Here is a 19,000-nt window from a genome sequence, read left to right on the forward strand (position 1 = left end):
GCTTACAAAATTTCGGTACAATTGATGTGTGTGTGATTCAATTGGTTCCGGTTAAGAAAAACTATTGTTATCTTGCTTTTGTATGGTATCAATGGTTTAGGCTTACAAAATTACGGTGCAATTGCGGTGCTTTTAATGTCAATTTTGTTTCAGTTGCTTCCGGTTGAGGTGAATAATTATGCAAGTTGATTTATTTTGGTTTGTATGAATTATTTATGGCTTAACGAAATAATTTGTGTACGAGATGAGTTGTTTAGTCCAATTCGATTCCGGATAAGAAACTAAGTTAATTCTGATCTTAGTTTGTCTTATCAAAGTGAGGTTTTGGTTATTCAAGTCTAATCGAATGCCTAAACAAGGAATGCTAGTTAACTAACCTAGTACTTGTCTTGTTTAAAATTGAAAGGTCTAATTTTATGGATAAGTAGAACCTGATGAGAAAAATGGAGTTTATCTTTATTTTGGTCTTATTGAATTAAGCGGTTGCTTTGAACAATCGGTTTAGCAAAGGGACTAATGTGCTTAGTTGTTTTTGGTTTGCTAAACTAAATTGGAAAAATTGTTTCGGACAATTGTTTCCTTGGTAACATATCAAAATAAGACTACTTGTAGTCTCGATTTTGATATTGTTTATCAGAACGTGATGTGTGGAACCCTCGTGCCTAACTCTACAGGTTTGCAAGTCTATTCTGAGATTTGTAAGATTCTTTTCGTGTTGTCCTTTATTTTATCGTTTCTTTGTCATTTTTGTGAAAAAAGGGGGAGAAATATATGGAGTAAACAGGTGATGCTGGCATTGATTTTATATTGATTGGCATCGCTAGGAAAAAGAACATTGGTACTTGAATGTTTTATCTAACGAAAGAGTGAAAGCACAGATTAAAGGGTAGTAACATGTCATATAAATTGGTATAACAAATACGTGCGGATTGAATATCTACCTATCTTCCTTAGGGGGAGTATTAGCTTTGTTATTATAATGGCAACAACGGCATTTTCAAGGATTGAATGTAAGCAGTTTTACTGTGCTTTTCAATCGGGAATCAAGCGGATTGTAATGAATTCTTGTAATTTGTTTATCCATATGATGTAAGAGTTTTGTCACTAAAATTGACAAAGGGAGAGATTGTTAGAGCATTGCGCGGTTGAACCCACCAAGCGTTGGTCTGTCAAGTTTGGTTGTCATATTTTAGTGAATCAAAACTCATGTTAAGAGTCGCTTGATTATGTACTAGAGTCAACTTCGTATAGGTTAGCTTGAAAGTATTAGGATATGAGACATTACAAGTATTGAGAAGTCTTGAAGATGTGAAGAAGCAAGGAGCTACAACGACAACAATCATCCTTCCACTTGAGGTTAGTGATATTTGACTTGAACTGTTTCATTCCCTAACGTATCTTTCAAGTCGTTCATATTGAAAACATAACTGCGAAGCATATTTGAACTTTAGATAGACATAGTATTAAGGAATACAATACGAGGTTTATTGCTTAACCATTAAACTTTGTAGATAAGACATCACCATAATCATTTTAATGCTATTGTGATTATGTATGAGTATGAGGGGAGGATTTAATCAACAATGTTTACATGTGTTCTATGGAAGTAAGTTCATAAACTTGTTTGTGGACCGAAAAGGAAATTTCCAGGTGTTATTGGTTTTGTTATTCATTGCATATCTTATGAAAAACCAATATGTGTGATAGAGTATAACCGCTCACAACTTGTTGTGTTCTTTGGTAGAAATATTCACAAAGGCCTGACTTATGTATTTGTATAACTTTTAGTAGTAAAACCATCTTAAGTAATCACCTGTGGTATGATCGGATTTTGTATATTTGACCAATTAAAAGGAAAGGGAAACCGATCCTTGTAAGGGGTCCAATATATCAAAGGGAACCGATCCTTGTATGGGGTGCAACAAGGTTTATAGTAGAAAGAGGAACCGATCCTATGGACATGTGCAACACGTTTTTAGGCAAAGGGGAACCGATCCTATGGACATGTGCAACACATATAAGTTATATACCATATATATGTGGGGAACCGACCCTAGTACCTAGTCAACTGAATTTTTGGAAAGCTAGTGTGACTATGCACAGTTTTCACATGGAGGTAGAACCGAAACTTGTTTTGGTAGAATCGTAAACCCATGATTGTGATTAAATGTTGGTTTGATCAATCACATAGTTCTTGAAAGTCAGATGAACCAATTATAAACTTGTTTGGAAGTTTGGCAAATCGGTTTCATGGTTGTAAGTGTGAAAGAGAACTTACAAAGTAAAGATGTCGACAAACTTTGAACACGTGCTGTGAATGTTTATTTCTTTAATTGTTAAAAGATATTCCTTAACGGCTAAGGGAAGAGAATCCCAGGATCGAAGCATAAGTAAGTTAAGAATCTTTTAATTAAGGTTATTAATTTCATTTTGTAGGGAAATTACAGAATTAGTAATGTGCATTTACTAATTAGATTTTCCGAGAGATTTCGATCGTTATTTTTGGACAGAGCATTTCCAGGAATTATGAAAACCGAATCTGTACTTTAATGAATATCTTGAGAATATTTTCGGTTTTGGAAATTCCTTGGTGTCCAAACTTTCTTGTCTATAAATACTCGAAGTTTGCCTTTCTAGCAGACTAATCCTTCGTAACAGCAGATTTACTCTTTTGTTGTTGTTATTGGTGTAGCTGCTAGTCCTCGAGTAAAACAGAGAAGACCCGCTACACAGCTGGTCATATCATAAGAGAGAGAGACACGCTACACAGCTGGTCATAATAATTTTTTTTTTAATTATTATTTTTTTGGATCCGCTACACAACTGGTCATAATATGCAAAATAAAAAAGAAGAGAAAAAGACCCGCTACATAACTGGTCATAACCCTAACAATCATATTTTGTTTTAAGGACCGCTACACATTTGGTCATTATTTTATTTTTTTTAATTTTATACCTCTAGACCCGCTACACAGCTGGTCATAATTGGCAAGAAAAATCCTGAAAAAGAAAAGTAAAAAGTTAACCGCTCCTCCACACTTAAACATTACATTGTCCTCAATGTAATTGAGTCATCCAACGCAAAAATTAACATGGGAAATTCACAATATTGACAAAAAATTAAAATAAATAAATATATATATATATATACCTACTGGAATGTACAATAAGGATCCCCATATACTAATAACCTGAAAATTTGGGGATCAACCCAAAATGCAACATTTACAAATGACAGCTTCACACTTATGTTATGATTCTTTGAAGAAGGTGAAACTATCAAAAGACAAATTTACCCCCAAACCTGGTTTTTACTTCACAAGGAAGTGCATAAAGAACATAATATGGGGATACTATTGGGACTGGGAAATTGTCAACTTGCTCATGCACGGTATTAAAAATAGGCAAATCCTCTGGGTATTTAGATGCAAAATATTCCAACAAAATTTTAGAAGCATACAATTCTAACCCTAAATTAGGTAACTTTTGGAAGTCTAGGGGTCTATAAACAACTTAGTGAGATAGTTTCATCTATGGAATTAGGCAAATCATCTAAACAATCATCCACAGGGTCATCTACAAATTCTGTCTGGAACAGAGATTCACTACAAGACTGATCATCATCATCATTAAATAATTTTTGGCATTCCAGAATTCTTAATCTTTGTTCCAAACTAGGTGGTGTGTATTTGTAATAATTCTCATAAATCATTAGAGGCGATTCTTCACTTACCTCATGTGGAGCAAAAACTCCATACCGTTTCCTATGCGTATATTCACCAAGCATCTCATATGAGGTTACCTGATAATTAGAATTTCTACGCTTATATTCTGGCGGTGTCATCTTAAGTGACGTCTCCTCAGAAGAAGTCATCATCCTCAAAAAGTCCCTGAAAAGAAATACAAAAAGAAACGCATAAAAAGGAAAAAGAAAATCTAAAATGAAATGAAAATACTGTACAAAACAAAAACAAACCTAAAAATTAATCTAAAAATAAGTCCCCGTCGGCGGCGCCAAAAATGATAATATTTTTAATTGTCGTTATTGTAAATAGGATTCGAACTCTAAGACTTGCGAATATTAAATTTAAAGATTTAATAATAAAGGGAGAGTTACTGGGTCTAGGATTCCACCGAATTCATATCATAAGGCTCAATTATTTATTCTCAACAATTATCGCTCAACAAATAAAACAACATCAACTCTGATTTTGCCAAGGTAGATTCTCAAAATATTAGTTATAAATCGTAAGCATGGGACATAAAACATTTAATCAAGCATGACCCATCAAATAAAATGATAACTAATTAATCAAAATCATAATTCTATTTTAATTAGTGCAAAAGTCAAATAGAGAATAAAATAAATTCACCCATGTATGAAATTCGTCTTCCTCCGTCGACCCAGTGTGGGGGTTTAGCTTCTCATGATAAGAACACACTTAAAAATATAATTCATAGCTCAAATGGTGTTTTTATTAAAGAAAACTAATAATACAATGAATCTGCAACGCTGTAGTATCGTTGCAGAAGTCACCGTTACAAGAGATGTTGCAAATTCAAAATAAGCATGCCAAACTGACTGTTACGAGTATTGTTTATAAACGACAGTTCTCTACGACAGTCAGTGGACGTCAAATGTTCTTATTCTTCTTCTTCTTCTTCTTCTTCTCTGTAGCAGGAGATAAATCTACTCTGCAACTCTCTATGCTTCACCCCTATCACTCGATGACCCTTCTCTGAGTCCCAAGAATCATTTGTATACCCAACAACACCAAATCTTCCGCAATAGTTCCGTATAATTCTCCCTTCAATTTTCTGCAGATACGGGAATATGTCTTTCTTATTTTTCTTCTCTTCGCGCGTTCTCTTGCGCTGTCACACTCCAGATTGGTTGAAACACGAATCTTGATTGAGAGAAACTCGATCATTCCACAATCCTACCTTCTAAATATAAAACAGATGACTCACGAAAAATATTTTCTTCCCTGTTTTAGAGGAGACACCAAATATAACCGAGTTTTGCTTCTTCAAATACGTGAAAGATGTGTGTACATAGTGAGCACATAATATCTGTTCAAATCCCATGAGAATCTGCAACAAAACTTCACGTATCTTACAGCTGAAATCTCGAGTATTTTTCTCACAAAATATACGTGCCATGTTGCACGTTGCAGCCCAATTTTATCGAATCCAATTGATTTACCAGCCCTGTTTGGATGAAACAGGTTGTTTACAGTCCAAACCCGAGATTAATTCTCCACAAAACTCGCCACAGATCTCTTCAAAAATTATGCAGACGAATAGCCATTTTCCCGCCATTTCAGTTTTCAAAGGAAGAAGATGAAGGGCCCCCTATCCAAAACGTGGGTGCCTTTAACAGATTGGGTGTCTGGGTGTGAATAGTAAAGAAGGTGCCCCTTAGTAATTGAGTACCCCTTATCCAACTGTGAGAGTCCGAATAACACGTTCCTCCGGGTACAAATAACATTTTTTTCAAGCCAATTCTCCATGAGCTTATTCTTCCAAAAACACCAAAAAACAAGTTTATTAGTTATAAAATAAGTCCCAGGCAATGTATTTATGGGTGAAAATGCGTCGCACTTTCGTGCTTATCAGGAGACGCCTATTCGGAGAGGAGAGTAACCTAATTAGGCGAAATCTCTTACGGCCGCTCAGTTTAAAGTCTTCTTTGGGATTGAGAAGCTCTAGCGTGTACCGTTGGTGGGAAACTAGATAATTGCGGTTTATATTTTATTTTCTATTGATTTGATTGACTAACGATGGTTGAAATATGATTGCACCTAGTTTGTTTATTCTTGAGAATCTTCTCTTCTGATATAAGATTCACTCAAACTAGTTCATAGTTTCGACAGGGATCTTTAGACTGTTGTTAGTTCTAAAGACGATCTTGTGATAACCCATTGTTAACAGACTCCATTTTGTGCGTGATTGATCACAAGAGATTCAAGTGATTGTGCGTAGGTTATTATTGAAAATTTAAGAAGATTTGAAGACAAAGAAAATATTGAAGATTTGATTTGGGTTTTATAATCTTTGGTGTGCACAATACTTTTTTAGGTAAAAGAGGATCCAATTAATAATCGGTTTATCCTTGTGGTAGATTGGATTGATTAATTGAGTAGATCGGAATCAACACGATTGTTCGGATTAAATGTGTTGTTGGCTTAATCTTAAATGATTACCTTTGGGTGATTGAACATAAGATAGATCTAAGGACCTGACGAAGGATTTTATGTTGAGATAAACGAAAGAGCCTTTGTCCGACTCATATCACTTGGTTGAATAGAGTTGATACCAAACAGATTTTTTGTTCTTTTACTGTTTGGAATACTAACCAAAGGAATTGTTCCAAGTACGTGACTTATTTATAAGTTGGAGGCTTGGGAATACACAAGGAACTAGGTGAACTATAGGGTTAGTTACTTGGTCTCAACTATACGAAGTTAGTGTAATTTTGTGTAGCGGCTTAATCCTGAGAGTATTCAATTCTGGACTAGGTCCCAGGGTTTTTCTGCGTTTGCGGTTTCCTCGTTAACAAAATCTTTCCGTGTCATTTACTTTTATATTTCGCATTATAATTGTTTTATTATAATTAAAGTAAATTACACAAACGTTAATTCATATTTACTTGATAAGAAATCTCATTGTGTTTGGTTAAGTCCTAACCTTTGTATCAAGTAAATATACTTCGTTGTTGTATTGTCTCGATCTTGTATCCATAGACAATCACACGAAGTGTGAACCGATTAGTTGTATTGTCTCGACTCAGTCCATAGAGGTAGGAAATTTTTTAGATTGAGGTATATTTGGGTATCCTCGCCTTTTCAACACCATCAGTTACTGTTAACGAAACAAAAAAAGTGAAACACATGCAATATTCTGGATTGCTTAATTTCAAATCATGCAGCAAATATTTCCACGAGTGGTTTTTAATCCTGGTTTTAATATTTCTTTTTTAAGCAGATTTCTTCTTTTGTTTTTCTAAGTAATTTCATTTTTCCTCATCAAAATCATCGATGTTCGAGATAAAATTTTTACTGAAACAATTTCAACTATCATTCATCGAAGCAAGGAACTGTTTGATCAACTTTTAAGGCTAAATGTTTGTTTTAAGAAAAGTTTGATCCATGGAGTTTACTGATTATAATTGAAGATGAAAAAACCAGTAATAGAGTAAAAGAGGAAGAAAAAAAAGTATAATGATTGATGACCTCTAAAAGAAACGGGAGAAAAACTTCATTAATCGGTGTTGCGATCAAATTCAATAAATCTAGGTTATTGGTCTTCGCTGGTTTTGCAACTGATGATTTTTATATCAAACTAGTAGTGGATTTAAAACTGATTGTACTATGATGATCATCATATACCCGATCGATTAAATTCCTTGTAAATTTAAGAACCCAAATTTCATGCCCATTGGTATAAAACTTCAATTTCCTATTAGTAACCTTTCCTCCAAAGTTAAACCCTAGTAGATCCAAAACATAAAAGAAAACCATAGACAATTCAAAGAAGATTCTTTTTTTACTGAAATCAACTCTTCAGATTACTCGATTCCAAGAAAACTAGACAAGAATGAATAAAGGAAAAAAGAGAAGAGTTTTCTGGTTTTCTTGTACAGTATGTGAGAGAGTAAAGTCAATCTGGTTTTCACCACCTAATTCCTCCAATAGGGAGGGGAGGAATGTGCACCCCGAGTTTAGAGGGGAGGAATGTGCACCCCGAGTTTAGAGGGGTGCACAAATTTGGACTCATTACCTATTGCCAAAAAAAAGTGATATAACTTTGAAAACAAGATGAACTTATACTTTCACTCAAAACACAGGTGCATAAAGAAATATTCAAAGTTAAAACTGTGAAAAATAATTTTTTGTTAGAAAAGAAAAGATGAAAGTAAAGTTTCACTTAGGACAAATCATCATTCAAAACATAGGTGCAAAACGAAATTTCACGATGAAAAATGTGAAAAAAAGGAATTGGTGAAAAAAAAGTTAAAAATCAAAGTTCCATTGTATTCAGACAAATATTAATGCTAAAGACATGATAGGAGTAGTTTGGGAGGCATTAGACAAACTTGAGAAATTTCTTCCACTCGTTCAAGTTGGGCAGCCGTGCTAGACACACTGAAGGTCTACACCGCGATTTATCCCGAGATAGGAATTGACGGAAGAGATTAAAATCTTCCATCATAGGGATTAGAAACGGGCAGGATGGGTCCCATTTTCTATTTCACTCGAGACAAAACTCGGTGAGTCTTTCTCGGTGAATCTATCTTTGTTGGGTTGTTTTTGATTAAAATCAACATATAGAAAGTTCAGATATGATACACACACCGAAGGTGTGTACCGCGATGTGCACCGTGAAGAAATCCAAGGACTATGAGGGCAGCCCTAGGGGAGATTTGCAGGGTGGTGGGTTAAAAGGTGGGGTCCACCACTTTTTTTTCTCTCACACCAAAATCACGGTGCACATCATGGTGTACCTTTTCGGTACACCAAACATTTTCGTAGAAATTTTAGTGAGATTAGACACAAACTAAATATAGGTGGACATAAAAGGGCCTGGGTCCCGCTATGTAACAAAGTAGACTGATAAGACCTTTCGATCTCTCTCTCCACTCTCTGTACATACCAAAAGAAGGCGAAGCTGCTACACTTCCTCCACCCTTTACCCCCACTCCCTTCCCGCATTAGGTGTCACTGTTTTAACCCTTGATCCCTTGGATTGAGATTAGCAGGGGGTCCATTATTGTTGAATCCAAGGGTTAAGAACGGTGCCACCTAATGTGGGAAGGGAGTGGGGGATGTATATCATTTTCGAAAAGAAGTAGATCCAATGTACAGTAAAACCTCTGTATACGAATATCCTAGGGACCACAAAAAAATATTCTTATATGAGAGTTATTCTTATGAAAAATGCTATCATGCGCGACTTTGCGGGATGATTTCCCGCAAAAGCGGCTTCTGTACCGTTGGATGATTATATCAACGGTTAGATTCACATTCAGGAAAGGACCCATCACTTTTAGGAAAGGACCCACCACTTTCAGGATAGGACCCACCATTTACCCTAAAGGGTTCAAGGCTGTTAGATCTGGGTTTTAGCATGATCTAACGGTAAAAAAGCCGCTTGAGCGGGATAGCTTCCCGCAAGGTCGTGCGGGATAGCACTGCTCTATTCTTATATGGAGGTATACCGTGAATAGACCAAAAGAATAATTTTCATAAATGTACTTGGGAAAATACATACATATGCATATGAAGCACAAAAATGTACCTAGGTAATCGTAAAATTAACTTTGACATCGACAATTGACAAATAAAATCATTCGAGTGAAAGATATTTGCATTAAGTTGTGAAAAGAAAAGCAAAGAATCCATTTTGAAGCAAAATGATCTTGTAATGGTTACAAGAATCTCTTCATCTTGAACTTTGATGTAAGACAAGACCTATATTATTTATATTATAATGTCAATTATTTTTATATGGAGGTAGGTTCCTTAAGACGAGACTAGAGAAAATTATGAATTATTATAATATGGAGTTTATTCTTAAATATAACTGGCGCAACTCGGGACCAGAAATTTTTATTCTTATATGGAGTTTATTCCTATATGGTGTATTCTTCCGGAGAGGTTTTACTGTAGTGGTATTTTGTCACTGTGTCATCAACCCTTAGAATTGGGTAATTTGAAGATGTCATTTTAATTGTTCGCCCTAGCAATGTCATAGGTTTCGCATTACCATTAGTTGTTTGCTGCAGCTTACCTGCTGCTTAATTTTAATTTTAGCCATTTCACTTTTTCTGTTATATTTTGTATATAGTTGTTAACCAACTTTGGTACATATACTTCGAAGTGTACACCAAGAGGGGATTCGACGGCAGAAATGTCACTTTCTCTGCATTGCAATAAGGATGGGCAAAAGTGGGCCCCACCCCATCACTCACACGATACCCAGCTCGGTACCTTTTCTTCGGTGCACCGGCTTTTCTCGAATCCCTAAGCTGCTACACTTCCCCCACTCTTTTCCACCATTAGGTTGCATTGATCTTAGCCATTGAACCCTTGGATTGGAGTTAGCATGGGGGCCTTTTGTGTCGCTATATACAAGACACCTCATAGTGGACATGGTTGGTGGACATGGATGGGGGAAGACTAGCATTTTCGAATCTGGGCATGATTTTCTACAATTCAACTTTACAGCTCCTTCATTTGATGTTTTATAGCTGTGAGGAAACCCTAGTATTATCTCTCTCAATCATATCTTATAGGGTTACAATATTTGATAAGGGAGAAGATAAGATGGAGAGAGATAGAAACTAGGAGATTGATTGAAGGAAGCTGAGAAGATGGCTATGCTCAGAGGTATTCGGGAATGGAAGTGATGGAGGGAGGTGAAGTGATGATGACATATGCCCTAACCAATGCATCATTTCGGTTTATGATGACATATGCCCTAAGACCAAAATGCATGTACCAATCAAGATGTATCTCTTCCAGTGCTCCAAGACCAAGAGTGCTTCAGAGTTAAGCTAAGGTTATTTTGGTTAACCATCCAGACTCTTTTTCCTTTTAAAGCGAAAGAGTTCGGCAACCATGGAGGTAAATGATCCCCTCTCCATACCCTCACTGACCTACTAATTGTATTATTAGTTACCTTTCATGTATGCGTGGATGTAGGTAGTTGATGTTGAACCACGTTACATACTTGTCGAATCTTTTATTTACTATCTCTGCACTTTATATTCCTCTATGTTTAATTCATGTGGTTGTACTGCTAGATTAAATGGTAGTTCCAATATTCGTATACTGAATTGCATCTCCCACACCCAATACATTAACCTAAATCATTATTACAGATAAAAAGACATCAGCAAAGGCACAAAACCTTTAACTTTCCGAATGTCAATACTAATGCTTGATCTCCAATGTATTCTTCTTAATCAATAACGTTAGAAAGCACACAAAACTTCCAATATTGCGGATGCCCAAGAATCGTTCAATTTACCTTCCATTGGAGGCAATATACTGTTGCCGGAGAATCATTCAATCTTCTATCTTAATGCTTGTTAATAATTGTTAAAAACTTCAGTATACTTATATTTCTTCCTCGCATCTCCGACAACAGTATATTGCCTCCAATGGAAGGTAAATACATTTCTGCTTTGGTCTTTTTCTTTTGCAAGCATGCTGTTTAAACAAAGTAAATTGTTTTACTAATTTCTTCAATAGGCATGCAGTTAACCTCGGCCACAACCTCACTTCACCTTATAGTTTCACATGGAGGATTGAGAAAGTTTCTGATTGGTTGGAATTTTGTTTCACACATTGTTAAGAATTTTGTTGAATTTATGAAAGTATCCGACATTTATCACTTTTACATTGTTGTTTGATTTAGGCTAAAAAGAGCAACTCAAATACCAAGTGTTACTATAAGAGTTCTGTTGGACCATTGTGCGGTGTTGCAAGCGACTTGAAGAAGTTAATGACGGATGAACTTAAAACCCTGGAGAAATTTCCATTTGATCATTCAGATTCTTGAAATTCGATGTAAACCATAGGGGAATCTATGACAAACTAAGGCATTCGAGTGTTTTTCAAGTCTACAATGGAGTTGTTGATAGTTATCTTTGGTTTGCAGCTAGTCAAGAAACTGAAAGATCCAAACAGAATCGTCTATCAATACAAAAAATGAGTACTAAGAATTTATCTTACAAACACCATCAAGTTGACATATATTACCGTTAGTTAATGTGATGTGCAGTTTATATTCTTCACCTGAACTATTATGTTAGTCTATATTCTTCACATGAAGATTGATCACGTGAAATGTGGTGCAAAAGACAGCTTGTTCTGCGTAGTTCTCTTATACTGTATAATATTTCAGAAAATATAGTTAAATATCTATCAAGAGTATAAACCAGAGCTGGCTAAGTTAGCCTGTATAAGTGGTGGTCCAGATTTATCCTTGTCATAAATAAATCAATGGCCATGGTTATCCTCCGAATCAGAATCTCATTAATTCTATTGAGTAAATGAATTTCATTGATTATATTATCGCATTCGGTTTCTTTTCTTCTCCCTGATGTTTTCATAACCCAGACTCAAATACAATCTCAGAGTAAGAAAACCTAAAAGAAAAGAAGCATCTTTTTGTCTTCTTCAACTCTCTGCAGCATCCATGCCATGTTTTTGAGACGTTGGTCATGTTCGAGTATCAAGAAATTGCAGATCAAACCCTAGCACCAAAACACTTCAGAAGAATTGAAGAATCAAAATATGAAACAAGGAGGGTAATTATCCCCCTTTTGTGTTCTCTTGGTTCCAGATTCAAGTTTTTTTTTTTCCTTTTTTTTTCTTATTTTTTTTAAGCATATTCAGATTCAAGTTATAGAACTGATTAGAATATTGGATTTTGTTTCTTTGATGAAATAGTGATCGGTAGTTGGGATAAACCGAGGGGCCATCAGAAATTCGTGCGCGTGGTAATTACTTCTTCATCCAGTGAAGAAATTATGTTTGATCATCAGTTTTATTTTCTTCCATATCATGCCTTTTCCTCCTTTCTTCTTTGTAATATCAAATACAATCTCTGTGCAACTCTAGATCATTTTGTCGAACAAAAATGACAATGGCATCGTGTTTACTCAACTCATTCTTTTCATTTGTTAGAATTTCAATCTATAGCTATTATGTTAATCTCCACTTTATTAGAATTATAAACTACTAATTAGCCAGTGTTTACTGAGGATTTAATTTGTAAATTGAGATTATTCAGTATTGAAATTTTGCTGTTCTGATTTGGTAAATACTGTTTTGTTGCAGGTCATGGATTTATTAGAGTTAGCGAAGTTGGTGTGTACTTGATTCTATTTTGATTTCAAAGTCAGGATTTTTGTGGTTTTTTATTTAATTTTGTGGTTGATTTGTTTCGCATGTTTGTATCAATTATCAATCTACCATCCTACAGAGGTTTCTCTTTGTTTTGTTTATGATGTTTACACAATTTTGGTCTTTCTGAATGTCAACACAATTTTTCTCTTTCTGAATGTCACTACTTTCAGGGATTGGAACTTAAGGTAATGATGTGAATTGTTAAGGTACACATGATGGAAAGGATTGTTAGTTTGATACAATCCCCGATGATGTGGATTGTTAATCTTTGTTTAAGCTACAACTTTGGCTGGAAAGGAACTTAAGGTAATGATGTGAATTGTTGGACTTCTGTGAAGTATTCTTCAGAATCAATGTCTAAGTGTGTGTTTGGTTGCAATCTAATTCTATCATCATCTATTAAAGGTATTCGCATACTTCCCATATTTATGATTCTCAGCGTTACTCCATATTTCCTTTTTGAATTCACTAGATATAATCGAGGGAACAATAGGAAGAAAAAATGACAATTAAATACAAGCTTAAATTTGTTGTAAGTTTAGAAGTCTAAAGATTCTTTAACTCAGACTTATTTTTCCATTAATCTTCCCTTTTGAATTCACTAGATATAATCGAGGGAACAATAGGAAGAAAAATTGACAATCAATTAAAAGATTAAATTTGTTGGAAGTTTAGAATTCTAATGATTCTCTAACTCAGACTTATTTTTCCATTAATCTATTGCAAGTAAATGTTCATTTCAAAGACCAGGAAAACAAACGAGGAAACATGATGAAGTTTTGGAAGATGACAAAATGGTTAGTTTATATGGGAGCTTCTTCCCATGAATTTACTACCATCCAATCTTTACTTGGATCAGATTAAAGCTATACTTTTTTTTTTGTGTAGCTTTTCTCCGTGTATGCCTTAGCTTTGTTTTAGGGGAGTTTTTCTTTTGTTTGGTTTGTGGGCAGCCCCTGAATTTTTCCTCATGTTTCTTTAGCTTACTTTTTTTGTAGGACTTTTTATTGCCAATTCTTACTTTTACTGAATAAAAAAAAAATCTTTACTTGGTCTGGGTTTGTACAGACCATACAGACCACAAACTTGGTAACGTTAGTGTTATAGATTTTCTTGATTGGTATGGCGAAAAAGTTGTTGTAAAATGTGTAAGCTATACTTCCTATTTAAGGATGCGGCTGATACATGTTACAAGGTCAAATGTGGATAAGAAAGGTTTAGATTCACAATAACGATATGGCTTATAGAAAAATTATGGTTGATGAATAAGGTATCCCAACACTGCTTTATTATTGAGTTTTGGTTGGTGTTTTGTGTGTTGTAGGTGCAAACTCTTGGGAATTATGCGATGGTTCATGATAACATGTTCAAAGCGATCAGAGAACTTTGTGTCTTCAATATGATTAGAAGCATAATGAGCATGTCCACAAATGCGAGGTGGTTACTCTAAATGTTTCCTCCATTTCTCTTTATCGTTTTGTTTTTCTTTTACGTGGTTGGTATAACTCACAATAATAGCACCAACTGACTAATAATAGTGGTACATACAAAATATGAAGGTACATTGGAATGACTTAGATGTTGACCACCATGTTAATTTTTCCAAATACCTTAGGTGGATTCTCGAGGTAGCTACACAGTTAGGTAAATTTCATGTTCCTTTTTTTTTATTACCGGCTAATTGGTGTTTTACATATTTGTATATTTATTAAATGCAGTTCCAATTCAAAGAGTTTTGGGAGAGCAAGTTGGCTTATTGGTACATTTGTTGAAGCTATTGAGGGCTTGGAGATGGGGAGATGATACTTAATTTAGGTCGGCAGACAAGAAAAATTATTACATGACTGTTATCGACTTCAGTCATGCTCTAGCAAAGGATCCTTGACGGCTCTAACCTCCTCCCCAGGACAGTAAAGTCTTGACCTTTTGTTATCGACTTCAGTAATGCTCTAGATAAGTATCCTTGACGGCTCTAACCTCCTTCCCCAGGACAATAAAGTCTTAACCTTTTGTTAGCTCTGCCTGCAAAAGATACCCGAGGCAACCTCGGCATCTACCTTTGACGCAGAATAAGCGCCATGAAGACTCACATCTTTGTTTCTTTTAGGATTCAAACAAGTAAAACAATACCTACCAGTAATCGTCGTCGCTTACTTACATTCCATCTCTGCTTTCTTTTAGTATGCACCCATTTCTGCATTTTCTTCTGGTGTGTTTTCCTTACTGCATTTCATTTTGATGTGTTTCTCTTTTTGCATTTTTAGTACCAATCTTTCATCACTATCCAGGCACACAGTGGCATTGTTGGATCTGATTTATACCCTAAGTTAAATTGTTGGAAATCCACCATGTAACCATGGTGATATGATTATCTAATTTATGTTCCTTTAATTTATCTGAATCTAAAAGTTTAGAATGGACATTTATTGGATGCTCCAGTAGCATTACAAGAGTAATAGGTCTCTCTGGCACAACGTAAAGCTATCTTGTACTTTTCGATCATTGTAGGTACAGTGGTAGATGCTCGGACCAAGCTACTATTTTTTCTCTCCCCCCTTTTTGTAGAGCTTCCAAATTTTGTCTTACGTACCAACATTTCATCCAAAAGTACCGCCTAAAAGAGACGTTGCTAATACGATAAGAAAAGAACAAAAATATAAGATTAAGAAAAAACAAAAACGAAAACACAAGAATGATCATAAGATTGAGGTGCATATTACCAACAATGTTTAGTCTACGGCGGATTGAATCCCGCCAAAAATTCCCAACAGTCTATGCATAGTAGAGACATAAGAGATTGAGGTGCATATTACCAACAATGATTAGTCTACCGCGGATGGAATCTCGCCAAAAATCCCGCACCACAAAAATTTTAGTGGGACCCATATGCCCACCCCTGCTAACTCCAGCGGGTCCCAGGGGCTCTCTCATGCGGGATTTTTGGCGGTAGAAACCGTGGTTAACGTAGCATCGTTGGCATATTACAAATTCAAACCCAGAAAGTCAATCACCAACTAGGAGTACTATTGCACATAATAATTTTGAAGGTATATTCAAGAACATACGATTCACGACACCATTGATAAATATGTAAAGGTGGTTGAGCATATAACGGTGCAAAGGTACAAAAGCTGAACCCGACTTCTGCAGGAGATAAAAAAACCATAGATGCAAGAAACATTTAGAAGAAGTACATTGTAATTGTAAAACATATTTATAAAAAATGAAGATTGTACAGGAAAAAAAAAGTCTAAACATGGTTGGATTTACCTGAAAAAAATATTGTTAAACAACTTTAAATATTTCAAGCTCCCCCATTTCTGGAAAAAGTGTTATATTCTCAATTTGTCTTATTTCTTCTAAGGTTCTTAAAGATTCATGGTATTCACTTAAATCCCCCATGGAGTCCTTTATATTACCCCGAGAGATCCTTTTTTCATCAACGGCCTTTATCATATATAAATGTCGAAAGTCAAATGATCCAGTGGCTATCATCAGTAGTTCATATGGAATTTTTTTCTTGAAATCTGACGGCCGAGTTTTGAGTACTTGGATCTAGCGTCTTTATTTTAATTCAGGCTTCTCCTTGCTCCGATTAAAAGGGGAGAGATTTCCATAACCATCCCAAAAAAAAAACCTCAACAAAACATTTTATTACCACTATTGTCACTTATGATCCAATTATAAATGAGAATACCTCTTTTGCATATATAAAATTTAAAAGAAAAAATAACTCTTTTCAGGGAATGGAGAGAGTATTATATATCCTATAGGGAGGTTACTTCAGGGCAATTGGCTTTTGTTTTTAAAAGTTCCAGAAGGATTACTTCAGGTAGTTGGTTTTTGTTTTTAAAAGTTCAAGGGATGTGGTTCTTCTGACCACCCTCTACAACTCGCACGCGTGGCATTAATTCCAATGTTATGAATGAAAAATGAATATTCAAGTGAAGATACGGATTTTTAAAAATTATAACGGGAAGGTTCGAACTCATGACTTATTGTGTCATAAGAGTGGCCTCTAACCAATGTTCCTCCTTGGTTGGAATTAATAGAAAAGATAAATCAACGGTGGTGGTTTGTTAAACTTAAATATCATAATTGCTTTATTAATTAGTGTTTCACTAATTGCACATAATAAATGATCTATTCATTATAAAGTATTTTATTAATTAGTGTTTCACTAATTGTTCATAATAAATGACTAATCATTTTTTAATTATAAATATTTTCTTAATTAATTATAATATTTATTTCTATTAATAAGTAATTTTGATAAATAATATCAATAGACATTTTTGGCGACAATGAGTAGTAGAAGAGGTGGAGGCCGAAAGATTAGTGGTGGTTAAGGGTGGCGCCAAACACAATTATATTTATTTTTGTTCTTTTATCATAAAATGAGATACAAATTCCATTTTTCACATGTATCCAACTAGACAAGAGTTTTTTTCTCTCTCTTTCCTCAAAATCCTGGATCCGTCCCTGGTTTGTGGTGGAAGAAGTAGTGAACGGTGAGTGGTGACGGAGAATATTAATTTATTTTGCCGTTAAAACATCGATAACATCGTAGTGTGGAAGATGTGGTTGGTTGTTTTTAACACTTTTAATAAATGAAGGTACCATATATTTCAGAGATGATATCATACAAGATAATATTTTCATGATCGTAGTTGGATCACCCAAATGGTACCCCTGTTATCTTTGGTACTATATCGTATAAATCATGATTTTTTAATGTTAAAATAAAAATGATTACAATACAAAAAAGAATATATACACGGAAAAAATAAATAATGTAACTAATTAATTGACGACATTTTGTTCAATCTAAACCTCATACATGGCATTTGTGATTGAAAATTAGAATTGCGTCCAATAACTTACATGGGGTGGGCGGCAGTGATGGTGGCAGTGGTGGAGTCAAAAATTAACCTTGAGGAGGCCTACTTTTTTTTAAAAGAAATATGTAAACTTTGGTGGACTAAACCATAAATATATATGGACAAAGTACTATTTATAAAATAAACTAAAAAATTTATGTAGTTATTAAAAATTTAAGGGGTTAGAGCCAGGTTAGTCAACCTTTCGCTCTGCCACTAGGTGGTGGTGGATAAAAAAAATGGATTCATATGGTTTTGTGGTGGTGGAGGGTATTGGTGAACAAAAATATATAATGCTAATTTCGTAATTCCACAAAATATGTAACGTTATATTATAAAGTATCAAACGTGGTTGATCATTCTAATGTTAAAATAAACTCGACAACATACATGTCCATTTTAAAAAATTGGTGCAATAAATTACCATGTTATGTAATAACTAAACGAACGACACGAATCAAGAACGGAACATATGAAATTATTTATTATGGATTTGTCTATGTAAAGAGTGGTCATGATTTGTCCTTGGAGAAGATAAATTTATCGCTGGGGTTTGTTCAACTTAACCATTTTTAAACATTTTATTAATTAGTGTCTCATTGATTGTTCATAATGATTAATTAAATTTCTATTATAAATGTCCCTTCAATAATCTAACATAAATACATAAATTTATTAATAAATAATTATACTAAAAGCTATATTAATTCTAATGGTGGTAGTGTAAGTAGGGTTAGTATAAACGGTGGCGGGTGTTTGTGAATGGTGGAGGAGGTAACATTACTATTGGTGGAAGAAATAGTGGCGGTGGATGGTTTTTATGGTGGTGGCTGTTGGTAATAGTAGTGGATGACAATAGTTTTTGTTTTTTAGTGAGTTTATTGACCGAGTAAAAAAAAATCTTCACAAAACATGTAACATTGTATTGTGAAAGATGTAATTGGTTGTTTTTAGCACCATTGATTAGGACAAAAATAAAATATTTCGAGGATGATACCCGAACGTATAAGACAATATGATCATGACTATTGGATCACCGAAACGGTATCCGTATTATATAAAGGAAAATGGTGTACCCATGTAAGAGAACATTATCGCTCTCTCAAGTACTATTACATTTTTTTTCCTGAAAGACCATCAATGTCGAGTTGTTTCACGACAACTACCTACAAAAACAACAACTTTCACTCAATTCCCGAT

General features: G+C 34.7%; 1 long non-coding RNA gene across 2 annotated transcripts; it reads left to right on the forward strand.

Moving 5' to 3' along the window:
- Positions 1–12,037: 12,037 nt before the first annotated feature.
- LOC113330640 lies at positions 12,038–15,315 on the forward strand. Of its 2 annotated transcripts, XR_003350375.1 has the most exons (7): positions 12,038–12,319; positions 12,462–12,511; positions 12,852–12,881; positions 13,091–13,325; positions 13,648–13,717; positions 14,245–14,357; positions 14,639–15,315. It is a non-coding gene; the product is annotated as an uncharacterized LOC113330640 (long non-coding RNA). The 2 variants fall into 2 exon arrangements; XR_003350374.1 differs by having other exon boundaries at positions 13,091–13,717.
- The last annotated feature ends 3,685 nt before the right edge of the window (positions 15,316–19,000 follow it).

The sequence above is a fragment of the Papaver somniferum genome, unplaced genomic scaffold, assembly GCF_003573695.1.
Source record: "Papaver somniferum cultivar HN1 unplaced genomic scaffold, ASM357369v1 unplaced-scaffold_118, whole genome shotgun sequence".
Classification (NCBI taxonomy): domain Eukaryota; kingdom Viridiplantae; phylum Streptophyta; class Magnoliopsida; order Ranunculales; family Papaveraceae; genus Papaver; species Papaver somniferum.